Source organism: Oryctolagus cuniculus, chromosome 3 (assembly GCF_964237555.1).
Source record: "Oryctolagus cuniculus chromosome 3, mOryCun1.1, whole genome shotgun sequence".
Taxonomy (NCBI): Eukaryota; Metazoa; Chordata; class Mammalia; order Lagomorpha; family Leporidae; genus Oryctolagus; species Oryctolagus cuniculus.
The window spans coordinates 102725080-102745912 of record NC_091434.1 but is presented as its reverse complement, the minus strand read 5'-3'; the positions used below and the strand labels follow the sequence as shown (position 1 = coordinate 102745912).

General features: G+C 40.8%; 1 pseudogene; it reads left to right on the top strand.

Moving 5' to 3' along the window:
- Positions 1-20833, top strand: part of LOC103348827 (tyrosine-protein phosphatase non-receptor type 2-like) — a 192028-nt pseudogene that overhangs the window by 145063 nt on the left and 26132 nt on the right.

The following is a 20833-nucleotide window of genomic DNA, read 5'->3' as shown; positions in this document are numbered from 1 at the left end:
ACAAGATAAGAAACGGAGAACTCAGAGGGCTTCCATAGCCTTGGAAACTCATGACTGGAGCATAGGGAGATTACTGATGCCATAGACAGGAGTGTCAATTGGTAAAGTCAACAACAGGAGTCACTGTGCACTTACTCCTCATGTAGGATCTCTATCCTTAATGTGCTGTACATTGAGATTTAATGCTATAACGAGTACTCAAACAATATATTTCACTTTGTTTCTATGGGGGTGCAAACTGTTGAAATCCTTACTTAATGCATACTAAACTGATCCTCTGTAAAAAAAAAAAAAAAAAAAAAAAGAAATTATCAATTCCCAACTTGACTCTCACTGGGATTAAACATGACAATAGGTCTGATTGATTTCATCATCATTTAAAAAATCATCTATTATTTTTCACTTTATGTTTCTGTGTGGGAGCGAACTGTTGAAATCCATACTTAATGTATACTAAGCTGATCTTCTGTATATTAAGATAATCGAAAATGAATCTTGATGTGAATGGAAGGGGAGAGGGAGTGGGAAAGGGGAGGGTTGTGGGTGGGAGGGACGGTATGGGGGGGAAGCCATTGTAATCCATAAGTCGTACTTTGGAAATTTATATGCATTAAATAAAAGTTTAAAAAAAAAGTTGAAATTATATTATGCATCTTCTTGGATTACAGTGTAGTGAAGCTTAAAATCAGCAACTCAGAAATCTCTAGAACATATGCAAACACATGGAGACTAAGCAACATGCTCCTGAATGAACAATGAGTCATAGAAGAAATCAAAAGAGAAAGCAAAAAGTTTCTAGAAATAAATGAAGATGGTCATACAACATATCAAAACCTATGGGATACAGCAAAAGCAGTGTTAAGAGGGAAGTTTATAGCAATTGGAGACTACATCAAGAAATTGGAAAGGTACTAAATAAATGAGCTATCAATGCATCTCAATGATCTAGAAAAAGAAACAGTAAACCAAACCTAAAACTAGTAGGACAAAAGAAATAATTAAAATTAGAGAAGAATTACTATATTCCTAACGTTGTACTTTATGGAAGCTGTATCATTTAATAAACTGTGTTTATACTGGGAGAAAAAAACTATATAGAGAGGTGAAAAGGTAGACAGATGGAAGCATATTATTACATATCAATGAGGAAACTGCTAAGATAGTAACAATGCATAGGAAAATCTGCATAAAATACATGTTTATACATCCAAAAGTGGATTGGAATACACCAAGGAAGAAAAAATTGGCTACTTATACATTGGAAAGTGAAGTAAATTGATCCTCTATAAGACAAAATTAGTGTTTCTATAACAGAATTTGTTATTTTTACAAAATGTAATTTAGAGTTCCAAAATAACTCAAAAGTGTTATAATACTAGAATTGGATAACCAAAATGGATGTGCTTGGCATAGTGCATAATTTTGCAATGAAGCAGAAATTTCTCCCTACAACACAAATGGATTTTGTTTTTGGTTTCTACTGCATATATCTTAATATTTTTGAGCCAATTTCTAGGAGGTGATCCATTGCAGCAATTATGTAGATGGTCTTTTATGGTTCACAACTTTTTATATGAAATTTCAATACACATGTGCATGTGCACCCAAGCATTCTTTCCAGGATATAGCATGTAGGACATTCCCTTTGACGAATAATAATCATTAGGCTAGACATAATGTGTTCAACCATTCTCACAATGATGCACATTGATTTATGGCCTTGGTTATTATTAGGAAAAAATCATAGTAATTATTGTAGTACAGGATCCTTGTACTCAATGCCTTTATTTCTATGAAAATATGAAATTTTCCCACATTTCTGAATCATTTATCTTTCTTATACATGACTATGAGCAAAGATTTTTAAAAATGCTAAAATGAAGTAAACTGTCATGCCATAATGAACTGTTTATTGCCAACATTTTGATTTTTACAAATCCAATGACAACTTTTAGAAGCTTGGAAAATTGGTAGCAGCTCTTGTCATTTGTCTTGTAGTTCTTAAAAAAAAAGTGTTTCATTTTCCTCAGACTCCATACTTTTCAAAAATTTCTCTTACTCTGGATTGTATAAATAGATATATAGATATAAATACATACTTCAGCATAAAGGAAAACAAATTCAAAATTAATCTCATATCTACCTTTCTTACAAGATTATCTCAAATTTCATACTTCTTTATTTGCTCTTTTTGTTTCATGACCCTTATAGATATTCTAAACATGGATTGGAATTGAGTACAGTAAGTTGATGCCCAGAAATTTACAAAACAGAGCCTAGGACTCTAGCATATTGATTATACAACTCACCTTCCCCCAATGATATAATTTTCTTATATTCATGTATATTCTCATTATCCAACTAGGCACTCCTCTATGAAAAGAGAGGCTTCTGTGGACTGCTGATCAGGAGGTCTGAGCTGAAAGTTAAAAAAAAATGGCAGACCATTATGCTGAGAGTGATAGAAACAGCAGATTATTTTTTTATTTTTAATTAATATTATACACATATGATTAACTCTATACTAAGTAAAGAGTTCAACACATTGTATGAAAATAGAAATCTGTTCTTCAACAGTCAAGAGAAGGACTTTTCTTTTTTTTTTTTTTTTTTTTTTTTTTTTTTTTTTTTTTTTTTTTTGACAGGCAGAGTGGACAGTGAGAGAGATACAGAGAGAAAGGTCTTCCTTTTGATGTTGGTTCACCCTCCAATAGCAGCTGCGGCCGGCGCACTGCGCTGATCCCATGGCAGGAGCCAGGTACTTATCCTGGTCTCCCATGGGGTATAGGGCCCAAGCACTTGGACCATCCTCCACTGCACTCCCTGGCCACAGCAGAGAGCTGCCCTGGAAGAGGGGCAACCGGGACAGAATCCAGCGCCCCAACCAGGGCTAGAACCTGGTGTGCCGGCGCCGCAAGGCAGAGGATTAGCCTAGTGAGCCGCGGCGCCAGCTAAGAAGGACTTTTCAAAGTCATTGCATCTTGAATTGTTAATTTCACTTCTATAGATTACCTTTTAGGTACTCTATTAGTTTTCACAGAACAAGGAGAACATACAGTAGTTGTCCCTTTGAGACTGGCTTATATTACTAAGGAAGATGTTTTCCAGTTTCATCCAATTTGTTGAAAATGACAGGAATTCAATTTTTTTCCACTGTGTAGTATGCCAGGGTGCATATATCCCATAATCTATTCATCCAGTCTTCAGTTGACAGGCATTTGGGTTGATTCCATACTGTAGGGATTGTGAATTGAGCTGCAATAAACATGGGGCTACAGACAACTCTTTCATATGCTGATTTCATTTCCCATGGGTAAATTCCCAGGGATAGGAAGGATGGGTCATATGGTAGGTCTACATTCAGATTTCTGAGGTATCTATATACTGTCTTCCACAGTGGTTTTACCAATTTGCATTCTAACCTACAGTGAATTAGGGTAGCTTTTCCCCCACATCTTTGGCAGCATTTGCAGATTGTTGAAAGCCACTCAAACCGGATGAGGTGAAGCCTCATTGTGGTTTTGATTTGCATTTCCCTGATGGCTTGTGATCCTGAGCATTTTTCGTGTGTCATTTGGGTTTCCTCTTTTGAAAAATGCCTGTTTAAATCCTCTGCTCCTTTCTTAATTAGGTCATTTGCTTTGTTGTTTTGGGGTTTCTTGATCTCTTTATATATTCTGGTTATTAATCCTTTATCAGTTACACAGTTTGCAAATAATTTCTCCCTTTCTATCAGTTGCCTCTTCACTTTGCTGAGAGTTTCTTTTGCAGTGCAGAAGCTTCTCAATTTGATGTAATCCCATTTTGATTGCATTTGCCTCTGGGGTCTTTTCCAAGAATGCTTTTCCTACACCAATGTCTTGCAGGATTTCCCCAATGTTCTTTGATAATTTGATGGTATCAAGTCATAGATTTAGGTATTTAGTCCATTTTGAGTGGATTTGTGTGTAGGATATTAGGTAGGGGTCTTGTTTCATTTTTCTGCATTTGGAGATCCAGTTTTCCCAGCACCATTTCTTGAATAGACTGCCCTTGCTCCAGGGATTGCTCTTAGCTCCTTTGTCAAATATGAGTTGATTGTAGATGCGTGGATTAATTTCTGGCATTTCCATTCTGATTTATTGGCCTATCCATCTGTTTTTGTACCAGTAACAGGCTGTTTTGATTATAACTTCTCTGTAGTGTGTCTTGAAATCTGGTATTGGGATGCCTCTGGCTTTGTTTTTGTCGTATAGAATTGCTTTAGCTATTCGGGGTCTCCTGTGTTCCATATGAATTTTAGCATCATTTTTTTTCTACATCAAAGATGAATATCCTTGGTATTTTGATTGGTATCACATTGAATCTGTAAATTGTTTTCAGTAGTATGGACATTTTGATGATATTGATTCTTCCCATCCATGAACATGGAAGATTTCTCCATTTTTTGTGTCTTCTTATATTTCTTTCATTAATGTTTTATAATTTTCATCATAGAGATCTTTGACATCTTTGGTTAAATTTAAGCCAAGGTATTTGTTTTTTGGTCTGACTGTAAAATTTCCAGAGATTTGTTTTTTTTTTTTTTTTTTTTTTTTTTTTTGCCAGACAGAGTGGACAGGAGAGAGAGACAGAGAGAAAGGTCTTCCTTCTGCCATTGGTTCACCCTCCAATGGCCGCCGCAGCCGGTGCACCGCGCTGATCCAATGGCAGGAGCCAGGTACTTATCCTGGTCTCCCATGGGGTGCAGGGCCCAAGTACTTGGGCCATCCTCCACTGCACTCCCCGACCACAGCAGAAAGCTGGCCTGGAAGAGGGGCAACCGGGACAGAATCCGGCGCCCCGAACAGGACTAGAACTCGGTGTGCCAGCACCGCAAGGCAGAGGATTAGCCTAGTGAGCCGCAGTGCCGGCCCAGAGATTTATCTTCTAACTCAAATATTCTTTCTTCCTCCTCACTGAGTCTGTTCATAGGGCTTTCCACTGTATTTTTAATTTGTTTTATTGAATTCTTCATTTCCAATATTTCAGTTCATCTCTCTTTAAAATTTCAATTTCATGGGAAAAATTTTCATTTATATTATGTACAGATTTCTTTGGTTCATATGTTTTCTTCTGATTACTTCTGAGTAATCCTACAATTTCTGAATTCTGTCTTTGGCATCTTCTCATTCTAGTATTAATGTGTTGTATTCTTTTGGGGGAGTCATGTTGACTTCTTTATTCTTTTTTTTTCAATTGCTGCATTTATTATTAGGCATTTGTGGTGATATTTTATTCCTATGATGGCTTTTATTTTTGAACTATGTCTCTGTGGCTTAGTGGAGTGTCTGCTCTTTCAGTGAATATCCAGAGGTTTGTGCTGGATGTGGTCAGGGAGCTCTGTTCAGTGTTCCAGGTTGAGGGGTGTGTCTAAGATGACACATAAGTTGGGTGTGGTAAATCTCCACTGTCGCTCCCCGTCTTCGTGGAGGAACGACACAGGACCCTGCGCTGTTCTTCTGTCTGCTCAGCCCTCCCCGGGTTGGCTGCTGGTCCTTCCCAGGTTAGCTACCGTCCCTTCCACCTCCGTGGAAGGGCGGTTCCCCTGCCACATTCCCCACTTCCGCAGGGGAGCGGCACACCGCCGGCCGGCTCTCTCGGGGGCTGCACAGGTGTTCCCCTTAGATGTTCCCCTTAGATGTTCCTGGTGCATGCTGTCTCTCTCCTCCTTTATAGTCCTCTTCCACCAATCCCAACTCTGCTACCCACACGCCGAGTACGCTGCTCTCCTCCAATCAGGAGCAGGTCCCACAGTTTATTGGTTGAACTGGAGGCAGCTGTGTAGAAGCTGTTTCCCTTCTCAGCGCCATATTGTGGGAAAGCAGATGCATAGAATAAGTCTTAATTCCAGTAACTTAGTCTAGTCCGAGTTGCTCCCAGTTGCTCCCCACAGATCCCCCTTTTTATTTTTGGCGTTGATACGCACCTGTCTTCGGTGCCCCGCGGCACACACTCTGCTCTGCTTGCTAGAGTTGCCCACAGGTTCTTACACGTCCTATCAATCAGGCAAACTGAATCCGGGTCCTCTCTTCGCCATGTTGTGAGGAGGTTTTTAGGCGCTGATGCGTGCCTGTGTTCGGTGCCCTGCAGCGCATGCTCTGCTCTGCCTGCAGGTGCTTACAAGCCCTAGCAATCAGGCAAACCGAATCCAAGCCTTCTCATTGCTGTATTGTGGGGAGACTTATTGGTGTTGATAACGTGCCTGTCTTCGGTGACCTGCGGCGCATAAGCTGCTAGCCGCCCGCAGGTGCTCATCGCCTCACTAATCAGGCAGACCGAATCCAAGCTCTCTCATTGCCATGTTGTGGGGAGGCCTTTCTATTTCTCTATTTCTCTATCTCTGGGCATTCCTATTTCTCCCATTTTACTTCTATCTTCCAGCATTCCTATTTCTCTCATTTTACTTCTAAACTTCTGTTTCTCTTATCCCTGCGGCTTCCCGGCGCCTGCCCCGAGGCTGCTTCTCGGCGGCTTCCAGGCTCTGAGCCGCTTCAGCTGCTTCTCTCATCTGCGCGGCTTCCCAGCGCCCGCCCCGAGGCTGCTTCTCGGCACCTCACTGCCCCGCGGCGGCTTCCCGGCTTTGCGTGGCTCGGCTTCGTGCGCACACTCGGCGGTCTCCACGCCCTTCGCGCCCGCACCACGGCCTTCGCGCCAGCCCCGCGTTCCCTATCTATTCACGCCCCGTGCTCTCTGCACGCTGCGGCTTCCGCGAATCACACAGCGTAGCTTACGTTTCCGCCACCACCGGTATTCAGTCCAAGTTCCCCGGACTAACCTGGCGAATTCCAACCTGGCGGCCCACGTCTCTGCCTCTGGTTCCAGATTTTCACCTTTTGCTCCCCGGGCTGACTTGAAGAATTCCAAGCTGGCTTACTTCTCCGCCTCGGCCTGCACTCGCAGCTTCATCCTCCCTAACATTTTTCTCTACCCGGTATGTTTCCCTAAGTTTTCTTCCAACAATATTCCTCCCTCATTTCTCCTGGCCTCTCCCCACAGTCCGTATCCAAGTCTAAGTTTCTTATAGGTTTCACTTTCACTTTCAACCTGCAGTCCGTATCTGAGTCTAAGTTTCTTCTTGCTTTCACTTTAAATCCTAACTTCTTTCCCACAGTCCGTATCCGAGTCTATGCCTAGGCTTTCGATAGCTTCTTCCGGCACCTTTTCTGTCCGGCTTTTCCCTAGGCTCTTTGCTAGTCTCTCTCTCTGGTATTTTCCATTTCTTCCCGTTTCTTCCCTCCTAAGTTTCCTGTCCGAGTCATGGAACCATTATGTCGCTCCCCCTCTTCGTGGAGGAACGACACTAAACCCTGCCTAGGCTTCATATCCGAGTCACGGCACCATTATGTCGCTCCCCATCTTCGTGGAGGAACGACACAGGACCCTGCGCTGTTCTTTTGTCTGCTCAGCCCTCCCCGGGTTTGCTGCTGGTTCTTCCCAGGTTGGCTACCGTCCTTCCCGGGTTGGCTGCTGGTCCTTCCCGGGTTGGCTACCGTCCCTTCCACCTCCGTGGAAGGGCGGTTCCCCCTGCCACATTCCCCACTTCCACAGGGGAGCGGCACACCGCCGGCCGGCTCTCTCGGGGGCTGCACAGGTGTTCCCCTTAGGTGTTCCCCTTAGATGTTCCTGGTGCATGCCGTCTCTCTCCTCCTTTATAGTCCTCCTCCGCCAATCCTAACTCGGCTGCCCACACGCTGAGTACGCTGCTCTCCTCCAATCAGGAGCAGGATCAGCTCCTGGAGGTCATCACTCAAGTTGGCAAGAGGCAGCTGGGTAGAAGCTGTTTGCTCCTCTCCAGCGCCATATTGTGGGAGAGCAGATGCATAGAATAAGTCTTAATTCCAGTAACTCAGTCCAGTCCGGGTTGCTCCCCACACTCCACTTTTATTTTTTTTTAATTCAGAGGGGAGGTATGTTCAGCTCTATTGGTATAGTTTCACACTTACCTGCTCTCCTCAAAGGAGGACAATGCCTGGGTGCTCACTGCAGTTGGTACAATTTTCATCTGCACTTCCACAAGAATGACACAAAGAATTCATGCAGTCCTCAGTGTGAAAAGAGATCCCCCAGCAATGACCTCACCAGGGAATCAGGGAGTCCCTAGCAGGTGGAGCTGCCCACAGTGACTGCCCAAAGTCCTAGCCACACCCTGTGCCCTGCCACACAGCCACAGTTCTCACAGTCTTAGGACACAAGGCTCCAACAGTAGGAGCACCCAGCCCCTTGTCAGTTCTCCCAGCCAGACTCAGTTATCTCCTCTCAGCTGGTTGTCATATAAGCAGACCTGAGCTTGTGCCACTGTTATGTCCAAGTTATGACTCCTGTCCTCTCTCAGCTAGTTACAGGACGCCAGTGCTGGGTGGTCAGGGAGAGAGAAACATGCTCCCTTTTTTTCCCTCTAAGTTGGCAGGTACACTGTCCTCCACAGGACCCCAAGCCAGACTCCCACCAGGCTCTTTCCACAGCTTTATCACCAGTGGCTTGAGCAGCTGCAGTCTGGTGCATCTCCAAAACTGGTGCTGAGCCTCTGGGTGCTGGGGTGCTGAGTTGTGTGTGTCCACACCCCCCACGTAGGTCCACAGTATCTCTCTAATTTGCTTGGAGTTTCTTCTGCTGTTTTCTCTTTAACTCTTCCCTGAGACTCACTGTCTCCACTTATTTTTTTTAATTATCTTCCCTTAGACTAGAGCAGTAGGCTCCCTCCCTATTCTACCATCTTTACTTCCTCTTGAGACAAATTCTTAATACAGGCAAATAGAGAGAGGCAAAGGACCTTGAGGAAGAATGATGCAATCGTTGGAGTCACTGGAGAAAGTTGGATCAGCCAAAGGCCCTGACCACTTTAGACCTGTTCAAGTCCTCTGTCAATTTCCCAAACAGAATGAAGTAGTCTGGCTCTGACCTGAGTGGTTTACTAGGTGAGCTTCAATTTCACCTCATTAGCATATCTCTGCAAAAAGAGGGGGATTCTGGCAGCTACTCCCTGTGTAGCTCATAGTTTTCATCTTATCAGCACATGTAACACTTAATTCTGGACCACTCCCTATTTAAGTTATATAAAAACCCCTAGACATGATCTCTTCTTTGGCCATCTCTTTGTGACTTCTCCATAGAGCTTTCTCTTTTACTTCTTCTTTTGCTGAGTAAACTTCCTTCATGCTAATACAATTCCTTGTCTTTGTGCCTAATTCTTCCCTGCCAGAGACAAAGAACCCAGTGGAAAGAATGGGCTGTTTACATAAAAGAGCTATAACATTTCTGAAAATTCAGTGGAAAGCAATATCTACAACTGCATTATTGTAGGAGAAGTAGGATTTTAATTCCTATTCTAAGTCCTAATTTCTACCTAAAGAAGCATTCTAAATATAGGCACATAGTGATAGTTTATTTAAAGGGTGAGAATGAGAACACAGACACATGTGGGCATAGTTATAGTTAAGGAGTGAAGTGCAACGGAGTAGGCCAGAGAAATGAGTAGGAGAGGGGAGTAGAGATCAGGCAGCTCATCACTTCCTCCCATGCTGTCACTGACAAAAGAAAAGAGAGAGGTATTGCCTAGCTGCAAGGCTCTTTTATAGGGTCAGAAGGGGAGTAGCTACATGGCACCTCCCACTCCAGGTACAAGGTGAAGTGAGACATTCAGGGAAGGGGCTTGTTTGACTGACAGGTGAATAGGATAAGGTAAGGTAGGGTTGGGGGAAGGGGGTGTGACTGCAAACTCCTGGTCCCAGTCTGGCTACCTGCCTTATCCTGTGTCAAGATGACTGTAGCTTTCTGAATTCCTACAAACAGACTGAAGCCCAATGTATGCAGAAAAACAAAACTTAAATTTAACCAGTGAGAAACTACCAACAAACGTTTAACTAGGGACTTCTTATTAGATCATGATTACATAAGGCAAAGCCCTAGCAGTAGCTAATCAAGTGATTACAGTACTTTGCTCCTGCATTCAGCCCTAAAATCCTGCTTCTCGCATGAGTAATGGGGAGCATTATGAACCCAACAGCTTTCAGTTTTCACTGCTGCAAGATGCATCAATTTTTTAATGCTCAAATAAACTCTGCTAAATTTATTTTGTCTGAGATTTTCCTTTTAATAGTCCATGTTATCCTGTTTAAAAGTTAAAGTGTATTAAAGAAAAAAAGTCAAAAATGAAGATGACCATGTAAAACATCTCACCTGTCTCAAGCAATACTATCTCTCCTAAGTAGGAAAATTAACCTTCATCCAATGCTTCTTTCTGCTTACCTGCTAGTTCTACTATCTAAATATAGCCCAAACGTAGCCATTTCCCCAGAACCCACAGGAGTTGCCTTCTGCCATGGCTAATTTTGAGATGATAATCCTTCGACAGCCCTGCTGTTAGTTATTTAGTCTTCGCATTAGGATGCACCCCGATTTGCAACCATGCAGGTGGAATGAATTCTGAAACAGATTAACCACTTTGAGGAAACTAGACTAATTTTCTCATTACCCTCCCCTCCATCCCCAGCTCTGTCCACCCCTAGGAAGAAAAGAATATAAAAACTTTACTAACATTAAATAAGGAAAACGAATCAACATCTCAGAAAAGAAGAGGTTAAGCTCAAAGACAAAAGAAGTTCAAAAAGGAAACAACCTAATTCGTCTCATTAGCATTTCAATAGAACTTGGACCTTCTTCTGAAGAAGGTGGGGTGAGACTCCACCAAGTGTCATTGGAAATGAACACTTTGGAACTTTTGACAGCTAGAGAAGAAGGTAATAATTTTACTTAATTTGTTTTTGAGGTTCATTCATTTAAAAGAACTAACAGTTCCATTGCTCTTGGCAGAACACAACTGTGATTGCAGCTTTTCTATTCAGTGCACTGAAAATATCAGTGAATGTCTCCAACTGAGAGTGAGAATATTGTCAGTATTTCTATGTATTATATGCTTATACATATTATTTTCTCTCCCAATCTCATAGTCCAATTTTAACAAACTTAAAAAAAAACTTAAATAATATAATCATCTAAATAATTGTCTCAAAAGAATATAGATACAAATGAATACATTCATTCAAAAATCCCAGAGTTTGATAAGTTGCACTGATCACTCTAATGACTGCTTACTGTGGTTAATATTAAAAACAGCAGGATTTAACCATATATAAACTTTTAAAGCTACACCATTCTATGCAAGGAGTTGTTTGAGCATGAAAACAACAAATTATATATTCCTTTTGTCATACTTTGTTTCTTTTCCCCAAATATCTACTCTATTCATCCAGAATACTTTAAAAATTAAAGCCTTGGTTAATTAAGTTCTTACATAGTGGAGCTGTATAATTGAATTTCATTCCCACTGTGCCATAAAACCCTGAATACTACAAATCCCATCTGTGTGTTACCGAAGATAGCTAGATCAGAGGTCCTTGTCTTCCTGCAAGAAAAGCATTTCTGGGGTGAGGCAGGGAGTAGCAGTAAGTACGCTAGTGAAGTTTAATGAAGAGAATACACCTGATAGACCAGGCGTGCATCTCAGACTGGAGTTTGTATAGCTATGGGCCCACCATTTCTCCTTCCCCCACTCTCTTCTTTGGGGATATTGCTGGGTGGAGGGCTTTCTGGCTGTGGATTTTGTGAAATTCCTCCCTGGACTTTAATCAGCACATTGGTATTGGACCTAATAGCCCTGGAGCACAGGACTGGAAAGATTCTTCTAAGCTGCCCCCCAGGAGAGGTCTGGGACCACCTGGCCAGTTTATTGGATGTGGGTAAGACTTGTGGTATGCAAATGCTGGTCTGCTTCCAAGGCACATTTCTGTTTCTCCCTTCACTCAACCATAAGAAATTCCCATCTTAATTTTTGGCTCCTCTCACACACATAGGCTAATGTCTACCTTCCTACCTAACATAAGAAGTGTTGGATAATTCAGAGTTGAAGTTTCTTTCAGAATTGTTTTCTTGAAAAGCAAAGTAAATGCATTCACATTACCAGAACCATTGCAAGTGTTTTTCTTGAGTTGGACAATTTTAGATGATAATAATGGAGAGAAGGAATAATGAAGAGGCAACATGTACAGGATGAATTCTGTCTTGTCTCCCAGTTCTGAGGCATTGTGCTAAGGAAGAAGAATATAGGATGAGAAAACAAGAATTGGTAATATCATTATATCAGTATAATGCTTCTATAGTATATGCTAAACTTTTATTGAAAGATTTATCTCAGCTTAAATGTTCTGTTTAGCAACTCTGTATATCCTGTGGTTTAAATTATGTAAAATATTTTCATGTGCAAAAATTGAAAGATGAAGAAAAGGGATGAAAATTGAAAGAATGTGGGTTATGAATGATTTAGGGATGTCAGTTCATTGTTTATCCATGAAAATAATATCTCCGATCTGATAAAGTCTGCAACACCTTCCTTAAGCCATGCATATTGGCTGTAATATTACTTAAAATTAACAATCATTTAATAAAACTTCTGCTGGAATTCTAGTATTGTGTGTAATGCTGTGGAGCCCTAAAACATATCATAGAATGCCCTTAAAAAGTATAAAGTTCATTTTGTGCTACAAATAGGAATGCTAAAAGAAAGGTCATTTATTTTTTGATTCTTTCCATTGATTCTCTGTCATTGTACATGGCTGATGAACATATTGCTATGGAGGCTTTTTGTATCACCAAAATAAGCAGAGCCATAATGTTCTTGCTATTTAGGGGACACCTGTTATGCACCAGGTACTCCATTAAGTATTTCATATCCTTTATTTAACATTCACAATAAACTTTTAAGTGAATCTTGGAGATGTTAAGTACATATCCCAGTCTCATGAGTCTGAAGTAGTCTAAGTGAGATGTGAAACAAGTTCTATTGGTCTCTATTCCTTGTACTTCTTATTGCTTCATAATATTCCTACAGAACAAACATTCTCTGCCAATTTAACATTTTGTGTTATGTCTCTGTTGTGTTCTTACAGTGTACACGAAGGCAACTACAACCCAATTGCTTGGGATCAAATTCAAGCTCAGCTCCCTAATAGTGGCGCAATATAAGGCAAGGTACTTACTTATTGGTGGTCTTGTGTGTAAAACTGGGTTATAATATGAGGATCAAATGCTTAAAAGCATGCAAGGTATAGTGTAAGTATTCAATAAATGCTGACTACTATTTTATTTACTGTTAGCAAGAAATATATAAAAAGAGACTCTCTTTATTTTTTTAACTTGCCACAGTCCATGATGGAGTCCCAAGAAAATAAATGGGAGACCTGTAAGAAATACTAAGGTGCAATATTTCACTGAGCTAGAGATTCTTTTGAGGCACTGGAAGGTTGTCAGCAATATGCATATATTCAAATATTTCATGAAAGTTGCAAAAGTAAAATACAAGGGGCTTCCCAAAATTCATGGAAATTTCACATTGTCTTTTAATTCTATTTCTCTATGAACTTTTTAAATTTTTGTTTATGTACTTTCATTTTTGTTTGAAAGGTAGAGAGAAAGAAATAAGAGGGAGAGAGAAAGAGGGAGGAAGACCCACCATCTGCTGGCTCACTCCCCAAATACTAGAAGCCAGGAGCCTGGAACTCAATCTGGGCTCCTCACGTGGGTTGCAGGGACCCATCTACCTGAGCAATCACCTACTGCTTTCCTGGGTGCATTGCCAGCGAATTTGGCAGGAAACCAGATTCAGAAATGGTGAAGAGACTGTGACCTGGGAAGTCTGATAAGGGATGCAGCTGTTTCAAGCAAAAATCTCAAACCCTGAATATAATGCCCACTTCATATGAACTTTTTGAAGCTCCTTTGTATTCTAACTATACTCAACAAAGACTAGTGTTTCTAACTACTCCAACTTCCACTCCATAACACTTTCCCTTGCATTTGCTAGCATAGAAGTGGCCACAGGAATTTTGAGATGTATCTAAATGGCAATTGAGCTGGGTGAGTTGGGTTTGGATATATATATTTGGTTCTTAGCCCTTCCATATATAGTGAATGCTAGGTGTCGCTCCCCCTCTTCGTGGAGGAACGACACAGGATCTTGCGTTGTTCTTTTGTCTGCTCAGCCCTCCCCGGGTTTGCTGCTGGTTCTTCCCGGGTTGGCTACTATCCCTTCCACTTCCGTGGAAGGGCGGTTCCCCCTGCCACTTTCCCCACTTCCGCGGGGGAGCGGCACACCGCCGGCCGGCTCTCTCGGGGGCTGCACAGGTGTTCCTTCAGATAGATGTTCCCCTTAGATGTTCCTGGTGCATGTTGTCTCTCTCCTCCTTTATAGTCCTCTTCCGCCAATCCCAACTCTGCTACCCACACGCCGAGTACGCTGCTCTCCTCCACTCAGGAGCAGCTCCTGCAGCTTGTCAAGTTGGTGAAAGGCAGCTGGGTAGAAGCTGTTTGCTCCTCTCCAGCGCCATATTGTGGGAGAGCAGATGCATAGAATAAGTCTTAATTCCAGTAACTTAGTCTAGTCCGAGTTGCTCCCCACAGCTAGGCACTCTCCTTGTAGTGTTATCTTCCAGAAATAATACTCTTGTCTACTGTGAAGACTCACTCATTCAGTTTAGTACAAGAGATGCAAGACCAGAGGGCATACAGTAATAGGACTGTATCTTAAGATGTAAGGGCACTAAAGATAGGTGAATAGTGGAGGAGAAACAATATTTGCAATGAGAAGAGTCAGCAGAAACTAGAAAATGTCTTATTATTTATTTTTCTAATGATCGCATATGTAAAATTTTAAATGTAGGATTTGGTTTGCATTGAAGTCTAACAAATGAAAACTCTAATTATATTCTTTCTTATAATTTTATTTTTACATGACATAAAAATTATATGTAATTATGGAAAGCCATGTTGACAAAATATTGGACATATTGTTCTTTTTCTAGAAAGAGTTCGAAGAAGATTTTAGCTTTCACAAATGCTGACAATTCTACAAAGATCCAATTTTAAAATTTTTCGGTGTATCAGTCACATGTTTCCTGAAGATATTTTCAGATTTCTGACATTTCTAAGATTCTCCCAACTCAGTATAAATCCTCATAATGACTTTCATTTCATTAAAATTTCTTTTTTTAAGAAACACTTGTTTTATTTATTTGAAAGGCAGAATTACAGAGAGAGAGAGAAGAGAGAGAGGTCTTCCATCCACTGGTTCACTCCCCAAATGGTCTCAATGGCCAGGGTTGGGCCAGGCCAAAGCCAGGAGCCAGGATCCTCATCCCAGTCTCCCACATGGGTGCAGGGTCACAAGCACTTGGGCCATCTTCTGCTGTTTTCCCGGGGGCATTTGCAGAGAAGTGGATCAGAATTGGAGCAGCCAGAACTCGAACTTGCACCCATATGGGATGCTGAACTTGCAGACAGAGGCTTAACCTTCTAAGCCACAGTGCCAGCCGCCTTCATTAAAATTTCTAAATCATTGATTTTACTGATATTCTTACCATTTTTCAAATTCTTTATTGATTTGGTAAGCAGAGTGATAGAGACAGATCTTTGTCCACTGTTACATTCCCCAAGTGCTGACAACAGCCAGGGTTGAGCCAGGAAGTCCATAATGGCCTCTCACATCGGTGACGGGAACACAAATACTTGGGCTATCATGTGCTGGCCTCCAGCTGCATTAGCAGGAAGCTGGGTTGCAAGGGCAGTGTAGCTAGGTCCTGAGCCAGGCATTCTGATATGGAATATGGGCATCCCAAATGGCAGCTTATCTCACTGTGCTACAATGCCCACACCTGATAATTCCACCATGAGTCATCCTGCATCTGCATTTTATTCACTATCTAGAATAAATTTCTTGATTTGCTATTACAATCACGTTTGTGTAATTGTCCTACCCTCCTTTATCCTTCTCTCCTGCCATTGTCTATGGCTGTCAAAACCTGTCCCTGTCTTAAACGCATTTAACTTCTTTGCAACTGCATCCTTTTCTTTAAATGTTGTTCAGGGAAATATCACACTCTCCCTTCCTTTCTTGTGCTTTTCCTTTTCCCCCAATTAAGTTATTCATGCACTTTTATTATCATATATTAGCATAATGTAGATTTTTATGAATGAGTAAATAAAGAACTCCTGGAATCTCAATACTATATTATTATTTTGAGACTCCCTTTCTCATGTAAACTCACACAAATATATACTTCTCCATAAATGGAATCCAACTATATATGCTGTATTAATTTGACTTGCAGTCTCTTATCCCAGTCCTCCCCTTCTATCAGCTCTGAACTCTTACTCCTGCCTCTCACCTGTGCATTTTCTCCTGCTTATGTATGTGGGTGAATATGCATTTATTTGTGTGTGAGTGCAGTCACTCTTTCACAAAAATGGAATTATATTGTGTCAATAGTCTTTTTTTAATTTTTTTTAACTTTTATTTTATAAATATAAATTTCCAAAATACAGCTTTTGGATTACAGTAGCTCCTCCCCCCATAACCTTACTCCCACCCACAACCCTCCCATCTCCCACTCCCTCTCCCATTCCATTCACATCAAGATTCATTTTCAATTATCTTTATATACAGAAGATCAATTTAGTATATATTAAGATTTCAACAGTTTGCACCCACACAGAAACACAAAGTGTAAAGTACTACTTGAGTACTAGTTGTATCGTAAATTCACATTGTACAGCACGTTAAGGACAGAGGTCCTACATGAGGAGTAAGTGCACATTGACTCCTGTTGTTGATTTAACAATTGACACTCTTGTTTATGGCATCAGTAATCACCCTAGGTGTCGCTCCCCCTCTTCGTGGAGGAGCAACACTAAACCCTGCGCTGTTCTTTTCGTCTGCTCGGCCCTCCCCGGGTTTGCTGCTGGTTCTTCCCGGGTTGGCTACTATCCCTTCCACCTCCGTGGAAGGGCAGTTCCCCCTGGCCACATTCCCCACTTCCGCAGGGGAGCGGCACACCGCCGGCCGGCTCTTCTCGGGGGCTGCACAGGTGTTCCCCTTAGATGTTCTCCTTAGATGTTCCTGGTGCATGCCGTCTCTCTCCTCCTTTATAGTCCTCCTCCGCCAATCCTAACTCGGCTGCCCACACGCCGAGTACGCTGCTCTCCAATCAGGAGCAAGTCCTACAGTTTATTGGTTGAATTGGAGGCAGCTGTGCGGAAGCTGTTTACTTCTCTCCCAGCGCCATATTGTGGGAGAGCAGATGCATAGAATAAGTCTTAATTCCAGTAACTCAGTCCAGTCCGGATTGCTCCCCACACTAGGCTCTTGTCATGAGTTGCCAAGGCTATGGAAGCCTTTTGAGTTCACCAACTCCGATCTTATTTAGACAAGGTCATGGTCAAAGTGGAAGTTCTCTCTTTCCTTCAGAGAAAGGTACCTCCTTCTTTGATGGCTCATTCTTTCTGCTAGGATCTCATTTTGTTTTTTTGTTTTTTAATAGTCTTAAGTCTTTTTCAATAGTCTTAAGTCTTGCTCTTTTTGCAATTACTCATACCTCTTAGAAATTCTTGTAAAAAAAAAAAACTAGCATATAGTTAATACATTACAATACTGATATTCTAATGATAGACATTATTCAACCATTCTTCAATATAAAACATTCACTTGGGATCCGCATCATGTCACAGCAGGGTAAGCGACTGCTTATACTGTCAGCATCCCATATGGGTGCTGGTTCAATTTCAGGCTGCTACACTTCAGATCGAGCTCCCTGCTAACACACCTAGGAAAGCAGAAAATATAGCCTGAGTGCTTGGGACCCTGCCACCCATGTGGGAGACCTAAATGGAACTCCTGGCTCCAGGCCTAAGCCTGGCCATTCTAGCCATTTGGGCCCCTGCACCTGTGTGGAAGACCCAGAGGAAGCTCCTGGCTCCTGGCTTTGGATGGGCGCAGCTCCAGCCATATCGGCTATCTGTCTACCTCTCTCTGTAACTCTGTCTTTCAAATAAATAAAAAATAAATCTTAAAAAAACAAAAAGATCTCTGTGTGTCTGTGTGTATGGTATGTGTGTGTCTTTCTCTCTCTGTAATTCTGCCTTTCAAATAAATCTTTTAAAAAAATTCATCTGTGTTTTAGTCTTGGCCACTATGAAGACTATTACAGTAAAATTCTATATATACATGAACATATTTTGATGGATTGATAATATGCATATGAATTAAAATCTGTGGTCAGAATTTTTCAAAGGTTACAAATGTTTTCTATATATATTCAAAATGCTTTCTGAAAAAGATGCAATTTTTTCACATTTATACCAGCAACGTTGTAAATCAGTTAGATCTTTATATATAATGTTTGCAAGGTTAATAGTTGTACACAGCAGTTAATTTTAAGTTTATTTTACATTTTATGACTACTGACATATTTGATTTGTTTTTGAATGAGTTTGTCAATATTAGCAAAACAAAAAAAAAAGTATTAAACATTTATTCTTCTAAAATCCAAGAATCTTTCCAATGAAGAACAAGGAACCGAAGACCTCTAGAGCTTAGTACATGAGCCTACAATAAAAATGTTTCTCTGGGGACAGACAGAAGGGAAGAAACAACTGCCTAGAACTGGGATGGAGTGCGAGGTTAGGACATGAAGGAGGTTAACCAGCTGTAGAAACCTGCTGCTTATCTGAGTTAAACTCTACATGGACTCAGAGACAATGTAATGGGAAAAAACAGTATTTTGTATCATTTTCAAAATATTTATATGCTCAACGGTGACTGAACCTGTAAATGTCTGCTTTCTGACATGACAAATATTTGCCTGATATGCCTTCAGACTGGGCAGTAACAGGAAGCTGACAAACTGAGGAGGACCGGTTAGAGTCAGGTGCACCTGCGGTGTCAGCCTCAACTTCCGAGACCTAATTTCAGCAAAACTGATAATCGCTTTTTAAGTTGACTATTCTTTCGCATCTTGCTTTTGGTATGTCAATAAGCCCATTAAAAACCAGTGTTATTATTGATGGTTGATTACATAATTCAGGATCAGACATGCCTAGGCTTACCATTTTTACTTCTACAAGAAATCTATTCATGAATAACATGTGGATACCAAACTACTTATAGGTGAACAGAAACAAAATGCAGAATTTGCTCAAAAGTACTTCAGAGGGGGAAAGAGTTGTGAATTAGGTGAAACAATATTGGTATAGTTGTTGATAATTATTGGAGTTATATATTGAATGCAGATAGGATCTTCACAGCATTTATCTTTCTTTTCTATAATAAATATAAATAAATAAATGAATGAATAATTGAACAATGTACAGGAGTCTACAGGAAAAACTGATCAACATCTCTCTCTCCCTCTCTCTCTCTCTGCACTCCCACATATCTACTATCTATTTATCTATCTATCAACATACATCCATACATCTCTAACCACTCTGAATAAGTCATGGTTAATTTGAATTATTTAGGTTGATGCATGTGTATACGTACTTCAGCTTTTGACTAAGTGACATGCTAAACCAACTCTGTTAACAAGCAAAATTCTGCCATTGGTACTTTATTATAAACTTGCATGTCCTCTGGTGTGCTCACTTTGTAGAAAGAATATTCAACCCTTTATTTGACATTTTGATACTAAAATTTCACATTATGTGTACAGCAATGCATTGAGGAAAATTGAGCTGTGTTTCAAAAACACGATTGTAAGTCCTCAGTAAGCTATTTTCTCAAGTCTTAAGTTGAGGAGGATTTAAGGATTTATTCTGCCTTTCAGCATTAGCTTCATAAATACTTGCCTGCTCTTTTTATAACTAAAGAAAGGAGTCCTTTAAGTGGATAACTCAGCACCTGGAGTGCCCTAGATTCTGCAAAACATTTAGAAGAAATATAGCAATTCTGTCCCTGAAGCTTCTCGTTTTAAGTTCAGACAATTTAAACAATTCACATTCAGTTTTCTTCAATTAATAAGAAGGGGGTTTCTGGAAATCTTTTGAGCTGGGACAACTTACTTTAAAGTTGAAATCAAAAAAGAAACTTTTGAAAAGTTAAGTGGGAGGATCAGTGTTAGGGGACATATATTTAAAGTGAGAGCTATCAGTGATAAGCAAACAAAAACTAGGTCAGAATGAAAGAGAATCTGTAGAAGAAAACTCAGTGTCTATGCATTGGTTCAAGGGTACTGAAATACACAGTTTCCAGTTTCCACAACAGGAAAGAGAAATGAGACTGTGGTGATGCGGTGCTGAGCTAACTCTTTTCCAATGCATTTTTTATGGTACACATTAAGATGGCTCAGTGTTGACACAGCATTTTGGATTATCTTTACAGTGATAAAAATGAACTTCAAAAAAAAAATTAAGTTTGTTGGTGAACATGTGGCCTAACCATTGAGATGCTGATTGAGATGCTAGCACTGCATTATCAGAGTACCTGGGCATGAATCCCCATTCTGCTCCTGATTCCAGCCTCCTGCTAATCAAGACCCTGGGAAGCAGCATAGGATGGCTCAAGGATTCGTGTTCCTGCCACCCACATGGGGACACCTGCATTGCACACCTTGCTCCAAGTTCTGTCTTGAGTATTGCTGGTACCTTGGGAGGAGTTAACCAACAGGTGATAGAAGCTCTCTCTATCTTTCTCCCTCTTCCTCTCTCTCTCTCTCTCTCTCTCTCTCTTTCTTTCTCCCTCCCTCTCACCCACCTCCCCTCTCCCTGTATCCTCCTCTTAAATAAATGAATATAGAAAGATTTTTAAATAAAGCTTGAGAACCATTGTGTGGGTATTTTCCAGTTAGTATGAATGAATCATGCTTTCAGATAAAACTTATCCTTAAATTAAGCACCAATAATAATTTTTATAGCAATTGATTTGTATTAACAGTAAAAATAAATGACAGAGTTACCAAACTCCTGTTAAAATATTTTTGCTCCAAACTTA